At 37.1% G+C, this 20,056-nt stretch overlaps 1 protein-coding gene across 1 annotated transcript in view; it reads left to right on the top strand.

The window, feature by feature from the left end:
- The window catches only part of LOC309629777 (uncharacterized protein), a 212,711-nt gene that overhangs the window by 79,228 nt on the left and 113,427 nt on the right, over positions 1-20,056 (top strand). The gene's annotated exons all lie outside the window — the stretch shown is intronic.

Below are 20,056 nucleotides of genomic sequence, written 5' to 3'. Positions count from 1 at the left end.
GCTGTTTTCAAATATTTCTTCCAGGGAAACATGCATATTCTGTCTTTGAGGTAGGGTAAAAATATTTGAAAATTAGCAGGTTTATACATCACTATGTATCCCTGAAATATCATCCCAACTAAATATAGCGCATCTTCAGTAATTCAGATTAATGTATTCAAAAGTCTTTTCTAAATGAAACCTCATTTGCTTTTGAATGAAATTTGAACTGGAATGTTGGTTCCAGTAGTTATAAGCTAAGTAATTATAAGGAAGACCATCACACTTTTTGGAATTTTTACTTTTGAGGTATATAAAACAGATGGGTTGTAGTACTCACTTCATAGAGTTGTTTGTTGTGAGGTTTATCTGCATTCGTGTAACTATTATTAATTGTTATGAGATACCTCTAAAGAAATGTAGTTTTGGCACTTATTTGTACAAAGAGCAAGAATGAATATATATCTATCCATATATATATGTATATTCTGAGAGAGGGTCTGTCTGTTCTGCATTAAGAAATAAATAAAATCTGATTTTTTTTCAAGGAGCCATAGCCAAGTCAAAATTGTTCTTTTAAGCACCACAAACATTTTCAAAGGAATATTTACAACATAATTTCGTAAAGATTTTATCATAAATCCCTTTTTCTTCTTAACACTTCAACCTAGTCTAGAACAAACCATCATCTGCAGAGGTAGTGTATATGTTTTCTTGTTTTTTGAAATGCAATAACAGATCAGTGTGGCTTGTTTTAAAGCTTGGTAGAGTGTGCTGATTCACTGCTCTAGAAACCCTGATAAATCTACGGCAAACCTAGGAAGCAGGCACTGAGCTACTCTGCCACATTCCGTGTTTTCTAGGCACTGTGGAATATCTTTGTTTCTGTATTAAAGCATCCTGTCATACGTACATCCTTCTGTGGCAGATGCCATCTGGTCAGAGTGCAGTTGTAGGGAGGCTGTAGAAGTCATGCTTTGTTGACCTAATGGAAGCTCTGTCGTCAGAGAAGTAGAAAATTGGTTGTTTCTATAGGTTATAAAGTTCCAAGCCATTGCTTGCCACCTGAGAGCATTAATCCCATTATATTGGTTGTTTCCATAGTTAAGGAGGGGCTTGTCAGAGTGATAACTGGCCCTGTCTCTTCTCCAAGCCATTAGGTAATAAATTGGATATAATGTGTAATTTCTCAGGGTACTTTTTTTTTATATAATGAAAGATATTATGTTAAATTCTGTGCACTCAAATGTTCTTCAGCCATCTCATATAATCTCACGTTTTTCTGACCTGTGAAAACGGCAAAAACTCCCAGTTTTCAGGAGAGACTCCATTTTGTCACTAGGTTTATTTGTTTTCTCCCTTTAAGAATGTTTGACTTTGGGGAATCACATGTAGGGTTTTTGACTTGATTAGATGTACATATTATTAAATCTGCCCTTGACCTGTAACTCCTAAATAGCTGTTCAATTTTTAATGAATCCTGAGAAATCAGGAATTTTGCTTAAACTTTGTACTGTCAAGCTAATAATTTTTTGATGGACATCCCTTACAATCTTGAAGTTTAACATTATAAGTCATAAACACATTAATTGAAACATTGAATATGCACATAAAATGTTTCTTGAGATACTTGTTAAAACGTTTCATATTTTCCAGCATATTATAACCTGTAAACACATTCAGTTATATTATTTCACTTATTCTTTATTATTGTTTGTCTCAGTATGGAAATTGAACTATTTGTTTCATTTCTGAATTGAGGAGATTGAAATGAGAAGGTTGACTTGATCAATGAAAGATCATATGACAGTTATTGGTAAAAAAAAACGCAAAAAAAAAAACCTGGAGTACAGATGTAGTTAAATATCATCTCTGCTATAATACACTGAAAGTAATACATAGTTCCTGTTATCAGAGAGGTATTTTATGTAATATGTCAAGCTTGCTTTCTCGATAACTGTGGCTATTTACTGCTTTCTGATAACATGAATGAATCATGGGGCTGAAGAATTTTACAAATACTGTCTGTCCAGTTTACCCATTGCCAAAATTTCAGGTTTAGAATCTGTCCGGTTGCAAGTATAGGCATTCTGTGCTACTGCACGAAAAAAAATGTGACTAGGGACTTTTTCCTGAACCACAGCAACAATGACAAATTTCCACTGAAATGTTAGATGACTGTACACAAAACAATGATATTTTATGACATATCAGAGCAAATTCTAAAGCATCCACCATATTACCAGTTGCAATTCACTGCAGTATTTTTTTTCTCCCCTAGGAGAACAATGTAATTTCTATCATTGTAGGTTCTCAAAGAGAATTATAACTGAAAAAGTTACAGAGTTTTCTATCAAAATTTCACCAACCTTTTGCATCCCCCTTGTTTTGGTTGAGAATCAAAGAAGGGAAACTGTGTTCCCAGTGGAAAAGCCACAAGGAAGTCTTTCTGTAGAAGCCAAAGTTAACATGATGCCAACAGGCAGATGGAACCCAAGTCTGAATGAGAAAATCCTGAGCCAGGCCTCTTGCTGTGGCTCTAATACAGCCCTGTTGTGCCCTGATTTCCTGTTTTTATTACTGGGATTCTAGTTATTTATGAATTGAATTCCCATGTAGTAATCTTGCTGTTATTGTAGAATGCCACATGATATTTTGTGCTAAGTCCATAAATGACTCATGCCACCACTTTATTTACTTCGGGTTTGTAATCTCTGTGCTTTTACCCTTTTTCTGACATTTTCCAAGTCTCTCCCTGCACATCAGCTGGCCAAGAAGCAGTGCTTGCTTTGAGCAATTGACAGTCGGCTACTGCTGCAGGCCTAACCACCAATTCACACCGCAGGGCACTGCCCACCCCAGGAAGAGATTTTGCTATCAGTCATCTGACACTTGAGTGACTTTAAAAATTACTCCCAGGATTTGGACTTCTTGCAGGTAATTCTTAGAGAAACATGAAAAAATATTGGTTGTTTGAAGCTTAAATTTAAAAATAAGGAGAAGCAATAAAGCAGGATCATTTGAATTGGAGAAATAGAGGTGATTTCAAGAAGTCATGGAATAAAATTCTAATTCAGAGGCTTTCAAACTCGTTTGACCAAGATTCACAATAAGAAATACAATTTACAGTGTGACTGCTTATATTCATCTATATACTACAATTGAAACCAAAGTTTTATAAAACAATATTTATCCTTATTTGACAACAGGATTGTCAAAGTATAATATTTTTAAAGATATGATTTTCATACCAAAATAAAATGAACACATGTAAAAGATTCCATTCAGCTTATTAATTAATGAGGGAACCAATACGATGTTGAGATTGGCTAAACGATTATTTGAGGAGCTGAGTATTTATAAGCAATTTAATAAAAGACGTTAAGATGGCTGTTAGATACAAAACTGGCTAATGTGCGTACAATCAATCATAACTTTTAGGGTTATCTTTTCTACTGGACAGAAATCATTTATGTAGCTATTATACAAACATCTACAAGTTAATGTGTACTTTCACTGGATCTGGGACCCTTCATCAGTAGTAGAGTCAAACAAAGTTTATTCCTCTAAGTAATTCTTGGCCAGACCTCTTAAATAATACCCTCATATGATGTTGAAAAGCACAGTGCCCAAATGTTTTACTCATTTCTTCCAAATTTGGCTAATTTTTCTAAATAAGATATACTCTGATATTTTTTATTGTGTTCTGTTTCATTTTTGAAAGCTGATACATCTTCCTAAATTGTTTTCATATGATGTAAGTAGTTCACGACTTGGTTTAAATACTACTACACCAATGTACAAATAGGACACCCCCAAACACTGCCAGACGGAGGCAAGTTTATTTTCTCTGTCTTATGAATAAAAAGCTAAGGGGAGAAGGTAGAGGAGAAGAAAAAGCCTCAGCCGGCTGTCTTCAGGGACCTCAACATTCTATAAAGCGACATGACTGTTCATAAAAGTCATAATTCTTTTCTCCCACAGAGCACATATTTTGCTTAGGTTGCAACTTAGGCTCTTTTCCTCCTGATTAGAGTAGAATTTAGACAACTTTGTAGAGTTTTTACAGCTATGGGAGAAGGTGAATTAGTTATCTGGAACCACTGCCTCATTTCACAGAGGAGGAAACTGATTCAGGAAGCTGAGGTGACTGGCTGCATCACCCAGCAGTTCCATGGGGAAGCCCGTTGGGCAGGTAGCCATGGCATAAAGAGGATGGACACTGCACTCAGAAGGGTGTGGGTGACAGTCACCAGACAGAGGACCTCAGGTAAAGCTCTTGTCTTCCTGGTCTGAGCTGCCTTATCTCTAAAATAGAGAGAGCTGTAATGAGAATTAAAGGATGGACGACATGTAAATGTCTTTGTAAAACAAGCACTCTGAAAATGTAAATTCTAGTCACTTTATCCAGTGTACATTTTTCCATCCTTGGATACCATCTAACATATAAGATCTAAATGTTGACCTATTTGCACATATTTACCAGTAGTTGAGATCATGGGTACACTCTTCTACACACAGTTCTATGTTAAATATTTAAAGATGTGCTCGTTATTATTGCTAATAGGTCATCACTTTAAAATGCTCTAAAATTTGCAAATTAAAGAGCACCATTCTGATAAAAATGTACGGTTCTTATATAAGACTTTCCACCTGTGGAGGCTTCTAATTATGCTTCCCATGCATAAAAAAAATGCAACTAGAAAAACTGATAAATGGCCAACAGTTACTTCTCTGCTGATTATACAAAATTTCATTATAGTAGAACATTTAACAGTTTAATTCTGAGCTCTCTCAGGAATAGTCTGTAAAATGTTTTGCTTAGGTCTCTTTTTAAGCACTGAATTCTCTGCTTAAATAAAAGGTACATCAAGCCTTTGCCATAAGCAAAGTTAAGTCATTACATCACAAGAAGTGAGCTTGAAGATGACAGGTAAAGACAGACGAAATAAACACAATTAAAACATGTCTGAATGTTTTCTTCTCTCTTTCTCATTCTTAGACAATAATTGCTGAGATGGAAATGAGACAGCTTTACTGCAAAGGCTACTCTTGATTCCTAAGAGATATGTTTTAAAATACCCTATAAATATTAGAAAAAATATTCTAGGTGTATTTATGCCTTTTACAAAGTGCTTCAGACAGCTGAAGTAATGGGTCTCTTGAGTGGTCTCTTTTTCAGTGCTTTCTTCCCCCTCCACCTCCTTCGCTGGTTCTTCTGATTACATGAGAGAAAAGAAAAGGCTTCATTTAGGCACTAATGTGTCTATTGTACTTGCTGCTTCAACACTGGGCAGGTGCTATCCTCCTGTTTTATAACTAGAAAAGCAGGCCCCAGACTGATCATCTTGGGACCTCTGCAGACAGCAGAGTGGTGCCAGGACATGTGGAGAAAGAGTCTGCATCTGAGAACCAGCAACGCTGGAGCCTAGGATGGAAAACCAGGGACCGTTTATTCACAACTTTGCAGCTTGAATTCAGAAGGTTTATATGCCATTATAATCCCACGAATATTCCTTTGATTTCTCCATCATGTGACTTAAATCACCACTTTGCATACCATTTCCTGTTGCTAACTTTTAGGATCTAATTTCCTTCCCTTCTAAGGATGCTGGGGGAAGATTAGTTACTTCATTTATACCTGGAAACACTTCTTTCTTTAATTCCTACTAAGATATTCTGACCCTCTGCTATTGACCCTTCTTGGACATACTCCTGTTCTCCTCTTTACCCCATGCTTCAGCCACAGTACATACCACATACTTTCCTGCCCATGCAAAGGGAAGGCATTTGGTGTAGCGTAGGTCATGGGCTTGGAATCAGTTCAACCTGTGCTTGATTCTAGGCGTTTACCAGCTGCATGACCTTGTACAGGAGGGAAAATACTTTCTCTTCTACTGTCTTATGTTCAGTATCTGGGGAACTGCAAATTAAACTGTCAAAAGACAGACAAGCAGGATAAATGGTTTATTACATAATATACATGTGGAGGCCTTCATAGAAAAACAGTGACAACCCAAAAGAAGTGGCTGGAATCTGGGGATTATATATCATTTTAACAAAGAACAATAAATTTTTAGAAAAGTGACAAGACAAAGGAAAAGAGGTTTAGGTTTTTAGGGATGGCAAACTGTGAGAAGCTAAATATACAGGGAAACTAACGGGAGAGAAGAGTTGTCTGTAAAGTTTGTTATGATACCCCTTAGTGTCACCTCTGGATACTAAGGGCATAAAAGTCTAGTGTAGGCAAATAAGGGGAGGGCAGAGTGGAGAGCTTTGTTTTGAGTCTGCTGTTTCTCAATTGCTTTCAGTGCCAAATAATCCCTCCGCCAAAGTGGTGTATTTTAACGTGGTATATTCTGACCCCCTTCAATCTTAACAAGGTTACTCAGTTCTTGGAATCTCAGCATCGTACTCTGTAAAAGAAAGTAAAACCTCAGGTGATTGTTGTGGGAATAAATGCCTCTTACCCACTGCCTTCGCAGGGCTCTGCTCCCTTTTCAAAGCTTCTGAGAAAAGTGTTTCCCTCCTTCTAATGTTCCTGGATTTTTTTGTTGTTGTTGTTCCTGGATTTTTACTCTTCATTTTCCTTCATCTTTTCTCTCTCTCTCTCTCTCTCTTTTTTTTTTTTTTTCCTATTAAGTTAACTTAATATCTTCTAGTTGGGCAATCCTACTTAGAGGTTGGGAGGGGGGTTGGAAGAAGCTGAAGGGAGATAAAGACAAGTGTTAGGGGATGAGGAAATTTCAACATTTACAGTTTTTGTCCTGCCCCATAAACCCATAGAAGCCACGTAGTAACCTTGCCTATAATACCTCTTTTAATCCTCCATTTCTTCCATCCACAAACAGTGCGTTTCTCTAAGTTTCTGAAGACCCAACCCAGATTTTCTCTCTTTGTTGAATGTATTTAAGCACCACGGTTGGAAGTAAGTTTTCTCACTCCAAACTTTAATAGAGGTTTCTTTTTAGATGTTATATATTTTTATTGTCTTGATTACTTTCCATACTTTAGGATGGGTGCATGTCTTAAGTTTCTTGTTTAACTGACCTGTAGGATGACCTCTCTCCCAGTGTTTTACAACATGAGAATTAGATAAATGATTGCACTTGAGTGGTTGAATGCAGTTCTAGAAATAGAAATATTAGATTTAACTAAGCCTTATGGATGGCCAGCGTCCTGATACTGTCCTCCCATCACTAAGTGTTATAGAAAGAAAAAAAAATCTCTGAAAGATTAATTCATTCCTCAGGCCCACGTTGGCTCTCTCCTTGCCACATAGGTTGCCCATTGTGCCAACAATTCAGCAGTGTGAGAGATGATTATTTTCCTTAGATGTTTTTATTGATTCACTGCTTGGTAGCAATTCTGATCACTGCTGATTTAGCCAGAATTCAAATCAGGAACCTTACAGTGAAAGCTGCTATACCGTCACTAAATGTGTGAGGCCCTTCATCTTCCAGTTTGGAAGTTTCAAATGAAGCTCTTTTTTTTTTCTCTCACATTTCACATACACTGTGTTTAAAGCTAGAGCAGACCCCTCAAATCTAACCTTTTCTTGAATTTTAGAAATTGAATAAGAGGAAGTCAGTAACTGATTTCATTTCAGCTGAATTTCCCATAGGAGGGCCAAGGAGAGTTGTGGATCACGTTTTATGTCATTCGATGAGAATGAACCCATGATAATCTATGGTTTAAAGCAAGATACATTTCCCCATTATGGCAACTGGGTTTTGTGTTAAAATATGACACTTTACTACAGGTCACTGCTTTATTTCTTCAAGACTTTTGGTGAATTGCCTTTTTCAAAACACCAAGAACACATCTGTACATTTTACTTCTTTAATGACCAAAAAGGACAATGTGCCCTATATTCAAGGAGAAGAGAGTTATTCTTGGTGAGAAAATGAATATATATATTTGAAATTAAACTGTGATTCAGTTATCTAGAGGATTAGCCAATAAATCCCTCTGTGTTCCGATAATTGATTCCATTTGCAATTTGAAATTTTGCAAACAAAACTCACTTGCTACTTTCTTGACACCACTGACTTTGTACAGTTAAATTCATGTGTATGCCTCAAGGGAAAAAAAAGGAAAACATGTCTTTCTTTTACCATCTATCTCTGTCTTACCATAAATTTATATTCATTGTGATTTTTCTTTTACGGGAAGGTAAAGCATGAATGATTTTCCTTGTAACATAAAAAATTCTGATTTAATTGTTTTTAATAGTTGATTCTGTTTTCTGACTTCAATTGTGTTCTTCTTGACAAGCACCTATTTCCCGATCTCCCAGCCACCCCCGCTTTCCATCCTGCAGCTTGACAGGAAGACATTAAAAGACTGATGAAAAACTGCCTTATGCCTCTAGCACTCTGCATTTTACCTTAACAGTTATTCAATAATTATTTGTAAAATGAGAGCTTAATTTTCACTTTTATGTAAGACTTTGGTGTTTGGCAGACGGCAAGAGATTGAAGGTGGTAGCTTACGCAGGCAATGTAGGGCTGGTGAAACAGTACACCAAACACCAGTGAACAGCAAGGCACGGGGAATAGAGGGATGGATGCATTTGTGCCCCTGACCTGGAAACCTTAAGAACATCATCTAGCCATCCAGGATCACTGGATTTGTGTGATCCATGAGGTTAGAGACTAACCCTTCCTTTGTTCTTGTCCTCGTATAGCTCATGTATCTGACACAATACCCGGCATGGGGGCATAAAAAGATGTTATTAATAAACTTACCATTAATACAAACAGAAATAACATTGTCTAGATGCAAAATGGAATTAAATGAGTCTCCTTTTAATCTCTGAGATACTGTAAGTTATTCCAGAGTGTTTTTTTGAAAGATGATTTTCTTTTGATAGAAGAAATGTTCATAGGGGAAAAAAAAGACATTAAGGCTATCTGGATAATTACAATAGAATCAAATAGCAAAGTTACCTGTTTATTTATTTTTAATCTTGAGTGGCATGGCAGTAGCTCACACTGTGCAATAAAATATTTGGCAACGCAGACACAGAAGGACTTTTAAAATTTCTATTTTGGGAGCAAAAGTAGGATATCTAATCAGTGCGGCACCCTTTAAAATCATTCAATTGATGCCTGTGTGTTTAGGGAGAAAAGAAATGAGGAACATGAATAGATTTCCTGAGAGAGTTAGAGTGAACAGTGATTAAGCTTAGAACATAAAATTACCATTTATGATTAGTTCAGTTCAATTAATTCCATCTGTCTATCCATCCCTTAATTCATTTATTCAATCAACCAGCATTTATTGAAAAACCTATTTTGTGTCAGGCTCTGTGTAAAGCTCTGGGGATCCAGGAATCAAAGACTCCATCCAAGAATTAATAGTCTTGCAGTGAAGTCAAAGATGTAATTGCAGTACCTGAGGGTAGCAGGAGTTTTCTGCTAGGGAATACCAGGGGGGTCGGGGAGCACCTAGGGCAGGCAGTGGTGCAGGCTGTTAAGTCACAGATTATGCAAGAACCACGTGGTAGGCAGGGTGACCATGTGCCTAATGGTGACCAAAACATAGTCCCCACTGAGATAAAAAATATTCCCTGCCCTCAGGGAGCTTACAATTCTTATTTCTCTTAATTTTAATGCATATGTTTGTTGGCAATCATCTTTGAAGATATTTTTAGCTCTGAGTAGTTTTAGTGAAGTTTCTCGCAATAAACACTGGATATGTAGTCCTGGTTTTCCACTTGCTTGTTTGTTCCAAGATTCCTGGGTTTGCAAACCACCATTCCCCTCCACCAAAGACTTCCATAACTATTATGATTTTTGATCAATGCTGTATTCAAAAGTCACCCAGAAGTACAGCAAGAAAATCCACCCAACGAATGTTAAGTTGGATGAGTGCAACATATTCATAAATTTTTGAAATGCTGTAATCCTGTTTGTCCCAAGAAAACTCTTGCATTCCTGTCTTAATTAAATCTCTCAAAAGCAAGCAGTTTTCTGCAGGATGTAATCCATTCATTCAGGTGTGAAAGGACAGAACCTATTTACATATTCACAATCCTGATAGCCATGTCTGGGATAAAATACATTTATTTCTGAGTTGTCTGGGTTCTGCAGATATTGCAGTTACTATTGTATAGTCAAGCTTTCTCCTAAAAGACTCATTTAGGGCAGTTCTGAAAAATATCAGAAATTCGAAAATAGATTGTAAGCTCTTGGGGCAAAGACTATGTTTTGATTCCAGTTCTCTTTACTGCTCTGAAAGTGCTGTGTATGCCTAAAGCTGCTTATAAATATGTAAATAAAATAAAATGATTAGCTGAACTGGGATAAAGAAAAGAGACTCGTATAAAAGAACGTTTATGAGAGAAAGTAACCAGATTTTAGAAAATACAGCCTGGGAGAGAATGTTCTGGATTATATAGCTCTGGTTGTATTTTCTTAGACTCATCACAATGGGAATAATATTTGTTTGAAGTTACACCAATAGCTTTCAGTGAAAGAGGCTACAAGCACACCAGTAATTCAATACATGGCAAGTCGAGTAATTACAGTTCTGAGTGAGTTGTTCAGTCACTTGTAGGGGGTCAATGGCAGAACACTAAGGAAGGGGAAACTAAGGAAGGATCACAGTTCAGAGAGGGGTAAAACAGACACACAACTGAGCTTAGCGTATTTGAGGAGACTATCCCAGGGGCACTGACTCTCAGAGGAAAAGTGGTGTGCAACAGTTCTGGGAATTTCTTTAAAAGTAAAAAATATGACAGTATTAAAGGCAAAGCATAGAGATAACCATGCTGATGCAAAGAAAGATAAGAAAACCAGAGCATCGGGCTGTTTTTAAGATCTGAAATGCAAAAAGCAATTATCTGCTGAATAGAACAAGGGCAGATCAGCAAGGACAGAGGAAGGAAACAGCAGAAGCCTGCAGGGCGGTCAGAGGGGCCGGGACACAAAATGAGTTCCAATTAGAGCAGGTCAGCAAGGAGAAAGAACCAGCCTTTCATAACACATTTGAAACAAGAACAAGACCGAAGGAAGTACAGGCTCCCCAGTTAATAAGGAGAGGAAACAACATGACACAGAGAAGGCTTAGGTTTTATATCTATTTATTTTTAGATTATGAGCAAGAAAATAAACATCTACACTAAGAGACTAACTACAACCCACAAATAGAGGCTCACAGGTAGACATTACAGGAAAGATCAAGCAATTAAAACTTTCCTCATTTTAGCTAAATGCAGTAGATTATCTATAATAATCAGTGAGGTGGATGAGAGTATTCTTTCTGAAGAGTACATTTTTACTGAGTCGTTTAAGCTCAGACAAAATTCTGCAAATCAGAGGTTTGAGAGACCTTTTGGGTGAAGTAGCCCATTATTATCAAAGAGCTAGAGATGAAATCATTGTAACTGATTTTAAATGTAGGAGATGCTGGGAATATGTACCTTTTAACCAAATTTCTTTCCATTCTTAGAAAGAAACTGGACCATTTCTTCCCAAGTATTCAGGTGTCAATTAGTAATAAATATAAGGTTCGCGTTAGAAAATTAGACGAACTATCTTTTTAAAAATATTTTTATTGGAGTGTAATTGCTTTACTGTGTTGTGTTAGTTTCTGCTGTACAACAAAGTGAATCAGCTATATGTATACATCTATCCCCACATCTCCTCCCTCTTAAGCCTCCCTCCCACCCTCCCTATCCCACCCCTCTAGGTGGTCACAGAGCACCGAGCTGATCTCCCTGTGCTATGCAGCTGCTTCCCACTAGCTATCTATTTTACATTTGGTAGTTTATATATATGTCAATGAACTAAATATCTTTTAAGAAAATTACTGAGCTTTAAATAGGCAATGTGTCTGTGTTTAACTTTATATTATTTTCAATTAATACAGTACACAGGATAAGGCGAGTGATAATGTTTTATATTTAGAAATGCAAGAATATCTGAAAATGGTATGAGTAGATGGTCCCTAGCCCCTTCATAATTAACACAATTTTATTAAATATTTATTAAGCCTCTCCTATAAACATGTAACCAGTTTATTGAACAGCTGAACTCAGTAGGATAGTAATATGGAATGGTTTTTTTTTTCCAATCTTCTCCTTCAAGCACATGTTTGTGTCTCCTTTTGTAACCTCTTAATGTGGAGAGGTAGAAGACTGTGGTGATTAACAGAGGGGACCTGAACTGCCTGGTTCCAACATATGCTAGTTGTGTGACTACAGAGAAGTTACTTAACTTTTAATGCATCCGTTTCCACATCTGTAAAATGGGAGTGATAGTAGTGCTGGAGAAGGAAAATATTTTCTTCTACCCTTCTATGTTCTTCTGGCTGGTCTAAGAATTAAATTGACATGAGACAGATTAACAGGAGAAAATCATTCATAATGTAATCATCATAATTACGTACATACAGGGGGCCCATAAGAAAAATGAGACCCAAGGAGAAGTTAGGCAGCTGAGGCTTATATGTTACCTGAAAGGAGAAGGGATAGGGGTTTGGGACTTCAAAGGGGAAGAAAACAATTTATAGGAAGATGGGAACAACAAATGTTTGGTCAACACATGTTTGCTATGATGCAGAGACAATGGGACACAGAGGGGACTTGGTCAAACAGGCCTTGCTGAGTTCTGCCCCATCTACGACACCATGCTCTGATTCCTTACGGTTGGCTCTGGGGATGGCTCCCTTCCTGGGATAGGTCCCCTATCTCAATCCTTTAATGCTGTTAAGGGGGAGGAAGTAAATGCTCTTCCTGAACTTTTTGTTTCTTAAAAGCAACCAGCCTAAAATAATCCTCATGCCAAAGAGACACATTTTGGGGTGGCAAATTCAGCTCTCTTACAATTGCAATAGTCATTCAAAAGATTGTTGTGAGGATTCATTGGATTACTCTGTTTAAATCACAGTGCCTAATACGTTCAATGTTGAAGAAATGTTAGCTATAGTATTATCTCCGTGAAATTCTATATTTTCTAGTCATGTTCAGTTATTGGAAATTCAACTAATATTTTTAAAAATTCTAATCCCATCTCTTCTCTTCTAGGTTTGACCCTAGATTTCAGAGAGCTGCTTTAAAAAAGAAGGCAAGATCTCTCTCAATCTTCTTTTGGGTTTTAACTCTTCTGGCATTGAGACAAGCATTTGAGCTTGGGGGGAGAAGGCAAGAATTCCCATGAGAAAGCCAGGCTTGGGGTTCCTGCCACATTGAGGGGATTGACATGGTAGGTAGTGGTGGGAAAAGCAGGAACTGTATGCAAGAGCCCCTTGCCTGGCTTTCTCAGGGGGCACACGTGTGTGTTCTTGGGGGAGGTTGCTGTGGGAATTCCCCAAAGCCTGGTTGCTTGATGGAGATTCTGGCTCCTGCTTGACATCTTTGACTCTCTGTAACACTTGCTTGTCCTACTTCCTCTTAACTGGTGAACCCCATGGCTGGGGTTTCCTCAACAGGCAGGCCACAGTCTTGGGAAGGCATTGGTCATACAATCAGGATGTATTTTTCTTGAGGTTTCTCAGCAATCATAAGCTTTCTGCTTATAAAGGTTGGGGGCCACTGGGTAGCAAAGCTAATGTGAGAACCTCTTAAGAAGACCTAATTGCTGGCAGTTCTTTGCAGAACACAGGATGCTCAATATCTGTTTGGTCTTAGTTTGGGGGCTAGTCACCAATTCCAGGGCAACAGGAAAAGTCCCCTGTCAACTTGTCGTAAACATACAGATTCAATAGTTTGAGGCCAATTTACTGATTGTAGTCTTTTAACTTTAGAGATTCTCTCTGTTTCATTCCCCTCTGCTGTTGCCCAAGTAGACCATTCCTTCTTTGGGTACTGCATATCTGATTTATCACTCTCCACCTTTGAGTCTCATTTATGAAACTCATGTTTAATGACATCTTGAGGATTCCCATTAAGAACAAGTGATGCAGAATGACTTATGTGGGTAATTTCAAGATTACAGTCTATTACAGTTTTCCCAGCCCACACATATGGTTTAACTCCATTAAATATGCTTGAATAGCAGGTGTTTTTAAAAGATGTTTATTTATTGGATTTATGGGCAAAAAGGATAAGATTGAGAAGGTTCCATTCATTGGTTTCCTATTCCTGCACTCCTTGCCCCATGTCTCCTGTCACATATCTGAGTATGATGGATGAATGTGCTTGATTATGAGGCATACGGCTCCTCTTATATCACTGCTTGGCTCTTTTCATCCATTTTTTGCATCTCTAAGAGAGAGATGGAACAAACAGTAGGTAGGGGCCCGTCATTATATTACTGGCAGAAATGTATCATCAACTGCAACATCTCTGGAAAGGACACAGACCCTTTATAATGCTCATCCCAGAACTCTGTTAGTTCTGGGTAAAGCCAGCTTTTCATTGGTCCCTCTCCCTTATAACAATTACCCTGGAAAAACATTGTTTTATCCTTAGTTTACTTTCTTTATCCCAAAATTCATGTGGAGGACAGGAGATCTGATACTGTATCTTATTTGAAAAATTATGTTTAATGATTCAGATCTTTAAAAATATGGCCTTGGCTCCTAACTTCCTTTAGTTTTTGTAAACAAGATGGGAAATACCCGTGAGGTAAAGTTTCTAATATAGACTGAAATCTGCTTCAGCTTTTGTATTTTAACTGTCAAGTTTCGGTAATAAAATAGAGAAATTTAAGAAGTCTTTTCAACAAGACACTACCGTTTCTCTGGGTACTTCCTGTATTAATTCATTATACCAACTTTTCCTTCGATATTGAGTGGTAGTCCCTTCTCAATTTAAGTCTGGTGTAAGAAAATTGGGAAATAACCCTTTAATCCTGGAGGACTGATTTCATTAAAGATCTTATTACGCATTGGTGATCCGGCCTTGCCCTCTTAAGTACGGCTCAGAGATGACATTGAGAAACTGTTCCTGTCATTAGAAGTCAGGTCTAACACAGTTGCAACTCCCAGAGGCACAGAAGTGCAGAGTCATGCCAGAAGACTCAAAATTAGATATTAAAATTCTTGGTTTCTACCAGTTTAGGAAACCACTCAGTCTCTCTGGACCTCAGCCCCAGATGGAGTTCAGTAGCTCTTTTCATTGCTACTACTTTATTTGGGGTCTCCACTCAAAATTAGTCCTATATTTTGTCATTTGTATTCCCAAATAATGGTTACAATGCTGTAATAATAGTTAATATTTACTAAGCATTTACTATGTGCCAGGCACTGTGTTAAGTACTTCCAATGCATGATCCCAGTTAATCCTTGAGGTAAGTAATATTTTATATACGAAGAAAATGTTAGAGAAAATAAGTGTCTCCCTCAAAGCCTAAAAGTTCATGAGTAGTGAGAATCCAGGTCTTTTTGGCTTCAAGGTCCACATTTTTCAACAGATTACAAATATTGCTATTAAAATTATTTGGACTGTGTTCCTTATTTCTTTATCAATTAGATCATTCATTAGGATGGGACAGGATAAGGCTGAAAATTTTACTGACAGGTTTTCAGATCTACATTGCAAAATAATATTTCTTGACTATGTCTCTCTGATAGTCCAGTAAATCTTCATTGTATATTTGAATGCTGTTTCACATATCAGAGATTCAGATTCTCTCATAGAACAAGTCATCCACCTCATGGATGATGTTATTTGTTTAATTTATTCAGTTTACATTGTTTTATTCAGCTCTTCTGTTTTTTGCTCAGTTTTGTTGCTTCAGTTCTGTTTCTGTTGACATGTTCTCTTTTCTGCCCTTAATGTCCTAGGGCTTGATCTGTTTATGTTTGTCCCTGTGGTTCAGTCCGTTGCCAAACTTTTACTAAGTATCTGAGGCAGTGTTGTTAACAAGCGATTTTAAATTACTACCTGAAAATGGTACTTATCTGTTGTTAATGGGGCAATAGCAAATGAAAAGAAAATTCTTAGAAAATGCCAATTTATGTTTTAGGGAAATTGTTTAGTCTTTTTATTAACCAGGAACAAGTATAGATGCTATTGTTAATGACAAGTGGTACCATTCACAGTGATCCTGCCATGTGCCAAGTGGCTCACGTGGAATATTCTATTAAAGTTGCTGTTACCCTAGGGCTTCTCTTTTTCCTATAGTTATGCTCTTATTCTTGACACAGCAGCAGCTTCCGTGCAGTAGAAGAATCATATAAATCGGGAGTAGTTTCAATAAACCAGAGAGAAAAAGAAAGAACAGGGAACAAAGAATTCCTTTTGTGAGCACATACTCTGCTGACTACAGAAAACTTCTTTTTCTAGCCCTCCCCAAATACCTAAAGGAACCTGAAATCTTGAGGTCACACAGACTAAGTTTGGGCAAATCCAAATCTGCTAATGTCTATGTTTTTTAAAGCTGCTTTTGGTTAATCCTTTTGCCATCATTTTGCGAGACGAATTTTCTAAAATAGATTCAGATTTGGGGGGGATTCTTGTGTGTCTATTAGACAACTGTATACAATGTGTGCATCATCTTTTCTATTTTTCTTCTCTTTCTTTCTTTATTTATTTATACAGCAGGTTCTTATTAGTCATCAATTTTATATACATCAGTGTGTACATGTCAATTCTAGTCGCCCAATTCATCACACTACCACCCACACCCCCCCGCGGCTTTCCCCCCTTGGTGTCCATACGTTTGTTCTCTACATCTGTGTCTCAACTTCTGCCCTGCACACCGGTTCATCTGTATCACTTTTCTAGGTTCCACATACATGCATTAATATACAATATTTGTTTTTCTCTTTCTGACTTACTTCACTCTGTATGACAGTCTCTAGATCCATCCACGTCTCAACAAATGACCCAATTTCGTTCCTTTTTATGGCTGAGTAATATTCCATTGTATATATGTACCACAACTTCTTTATCCATTCGTCTGTTGATGGGCATTTAGGTTGCTTGCATGACCTGGCTATTGTAAATAGTGCTGCAGTGAACATTGGGGTGCATGTGTCCCTTTGAATTATGGTTTTCTCTGGGTATATGCCCAGTAGCGGGATTGCTGGGTCATATGGTAGTTCTATTTTTAGTTTTTTAAGGAACCTCCGTACTGTTCTCCATAGTGGCTGTATCAGTTTACATTCCCACCAACAGTGCAAGAGGGTTCCCTTTTCTCCACACCCTCTCCAGCATTTCTTGTTTGTAGATTTTCTGATGATGCCCATTCTAACTGTTGTGAGGTGATACCTCATTGTAGTTTTGATTTGCATTTCTCTAATAATTAGTGATGTTAAGCAGCTTTTCATGTGCTTCTTGGCCATCTGTATGTCTTCTTTGGAGAAATGTCTATTTAGGTCTTCTGCCCATTTTTGGACTGGGTTGTTTGTTTCTTTAATATTGAGCTGCATGAGCTGTTTATATATTTTGGAGATTAATCCTTTGTCCGTTGATTCATTTGCAAATATTTTCTCTCATTCTGAGGGTTGTCTTTTCATCTTGTTTATAGTTTCCTTTGCTGTGAAAAAGTTTTTAAGGTTCATTAGGTCCCATTTGTTTATTTTTGTTTTTATTTCCATTTCTGTAGGAGGTGGATCAAAAAAGATCTTGCTGTGATTTATGTCAAAGACTGTTCTGCCTGTGTTTTCCTCTAAGAGTTTTATAGTGTCTGGTCTTACATTTAGGCCTCAAATCCATTTTGAGTTTATTTTTGTGTATGGTGTTAGGGAGTGTTCTAATTTCATTCTTTTATATGTAGCTGTCCAGTTTTCCCAGCACCACTTATTGAAGAGACTGTCTTTTCTCCATTGTATATCCTTGCCTCCTTTGTCATACATTAGTTGACCATATGTGTGTGGGTTTATCTCTGGGCTTTCTATCTTGTTCCATTGATCTATGCTTCTGTTTTTCTGCCAGATTACTGTAGCTTTGTAGTATAGTCTGAAGTCAGGGAGTCTGATTCCTCCCACTCCATTTTTTTCCCTCAAGACTGCTTTGGGTATTCGGGGTCTCTTGTGTCTCCATACAAATTTTAAGATTTTTTGTTCTATTTCCATAAAAAATGCCATTGGTAATTCGATAGGGATTGCATTGAATCTGTAGATTGCTTTGGGTAGTACAGTCATTTTCACAGTATTGATTCTTCCAGTCCAAGAACATGGTACATCTCTCCATCTGTTGGTATCATCTTTAATTTCTTTCATCAGTGTCTTATAGTTTTCTGCATACAGGTCTTTTGTCTCCCTAGGTAGGTTTATTCCTAGGTATTTTATTCTTTTTGTTGCAATGGTAAATGGGAGTGTTTCCTTAATTTCTCTTTCAGATTTTTCATCATTAGTGTATAGGAATGCAAGAGATTTCTGTGCATTAATTTTCTATCCTACAACTTTACCAAATTCATTGATTAGCTCTAATAGTTTTCTGGTGGCATTTTTAGGATTCTCTATATATAGTATCATGTCATCTGCAAACAGTGACAGTTTTACTTCTTCTTTTCCGATTTGGATTCCTTTTATTTCTTTTTCTTCTCTGATCGCCGTGGCTAGGACTTCCAAAACTATGTTGAATAATAGTGGTGAGAGTGGACATCCTTGTCTCATTCCTGATCTTAGAGGAAATGCTTTCAATTTTTCACCATTGAGAATGATGTTTGCTGTGGGTTTGTCATATATGGCCTTTATTATGTTGAGGTAGGTTCCCTCTATGCCCACTTTCTGGACAGTTTTTACATAAATGGGTGTTGAATTTTGTCAAAAGCTTTTTCTTCATCTAGTGAGATGATCATATGGTTTTTCTCCTTCAGTTTGTTAATATGGTGTATCACATTGATTGATTTGCATATATTGAAGAATCCTTGCATCCCTGGGATAAATCCCACTTGATCATGGTGTATGATCCTTTGAATGTGTTGTTGGATTCTGTTTGCTAGTATTTTGTTGAGGATTTTTGCATCCATATTCATCAGTGATATTGGTCTGTAATTTTTTTTTTTGTAGTATCTGGTTTTGGTATCAGGGTGATGGTGGCCTCATAGAATGAGTTTGGGAGTGTTCCTTCCTCTGCAATTTTTTGGAAGAGTTTGAGAAGGATGGGTGTTAGCTCTTCTCTAAATGTTTGATAGAATTCACCTGTGAAGCCATCTGGTCCTGGACTTTTGTTTGTTGGAAGATTTTTAATCCCAGTTTCAATTTCATTACTTGTGATTGGTCTGTTCATATTTTCTATTTCTTCCTGTTTCAGTCTTGGAAGGTTATATCTTTCTAAGAATTTGTCCATTTCTTCCAGGTTGTCCATTTCATTGGCATAGAGTTGCTTGTAGTAGTCTCTTAGGATGATTTGTATTTCTGCGGTGTCTATTGTAACTTCTCCTTTTTCATTTCTAATTTTATTGATTTGAGTCCTCTCCCTCTTTATCTTGATGAGTCTGCCTAATGGGTTATCAATTTTGTTTATCTTCTCAAAGGACCAGTTTTTAGTTTTATTGATCTTTGCTATTGTTTTCTTTGTTTCTATTTCATTTATTTCTGCTCTGATCTTTATGATTTCTTTCCTTCTGCTAACTTTGAGTTTTGTTTGTTCTTCTTTCTCTAGTTCCTTTAGGTGTAAGGTTAGATTGTTTATTTGAGGTTTTTCTTGTTTCTTGAGGTAGGCTTGTATAGCTATAAACTTCCCTCTTAGAACTGCTTTTGCTGCATCCCATAGGTTTTGGGTTGTCGTGTTTTCATTGTCATTTGTCTTTAGGTATTTTTTGATTTCCTCCTTGATTTCTTCAGTGATCTCTTGGTTTTTTAGTAACATATTGTTTAGCCTCCATGTGTTTGTGTTTGTTACGTTTTCTTCCGTGTAATTGATTTCTAATCTCATAGCATTGTGGTCAGAAAAGATGCTTGATATGATTTCAATTTTCTTAAATGTACTGAGGCTTGATTTGTTACCCAAGATGTGATCTATACTGGAGAATGTTCCGTGCACACTTGAGAAGAAAGTGTAATCTGCTGTTTTTGGATGGAATGTCCTATAAATATCAATTAAATCTATCTGGTCTGTTGTGTCATTTAAAGCTCCTGTTTCCTTATTTATTTTCATTTTGGATGATCTGTCCATTGGTGTAAGTGAGGTGTTAAAGTCCCCCACTATTATTGTGTTACTGTCGTTTTTCTCCTT

This window comes from Balaenoptera borealis (assembly GCF_965194805.1).
Source record: "Balaenoptera borealis genome assembly, chromosome: 5".
In the NCBI taxonomy this organism is placed as follows: Eukaryota; Metazoa; Chordata; class Mammalia; order Artiodactyla; family Balaenopteridae; genus Balaenoptera; species Balaenoptera borealis.
The sequence above is the reverse complement of the archived record's forward strand: the minus strand, read 5'-3'. Positions and strand labels throughout refer to the sequence as shown.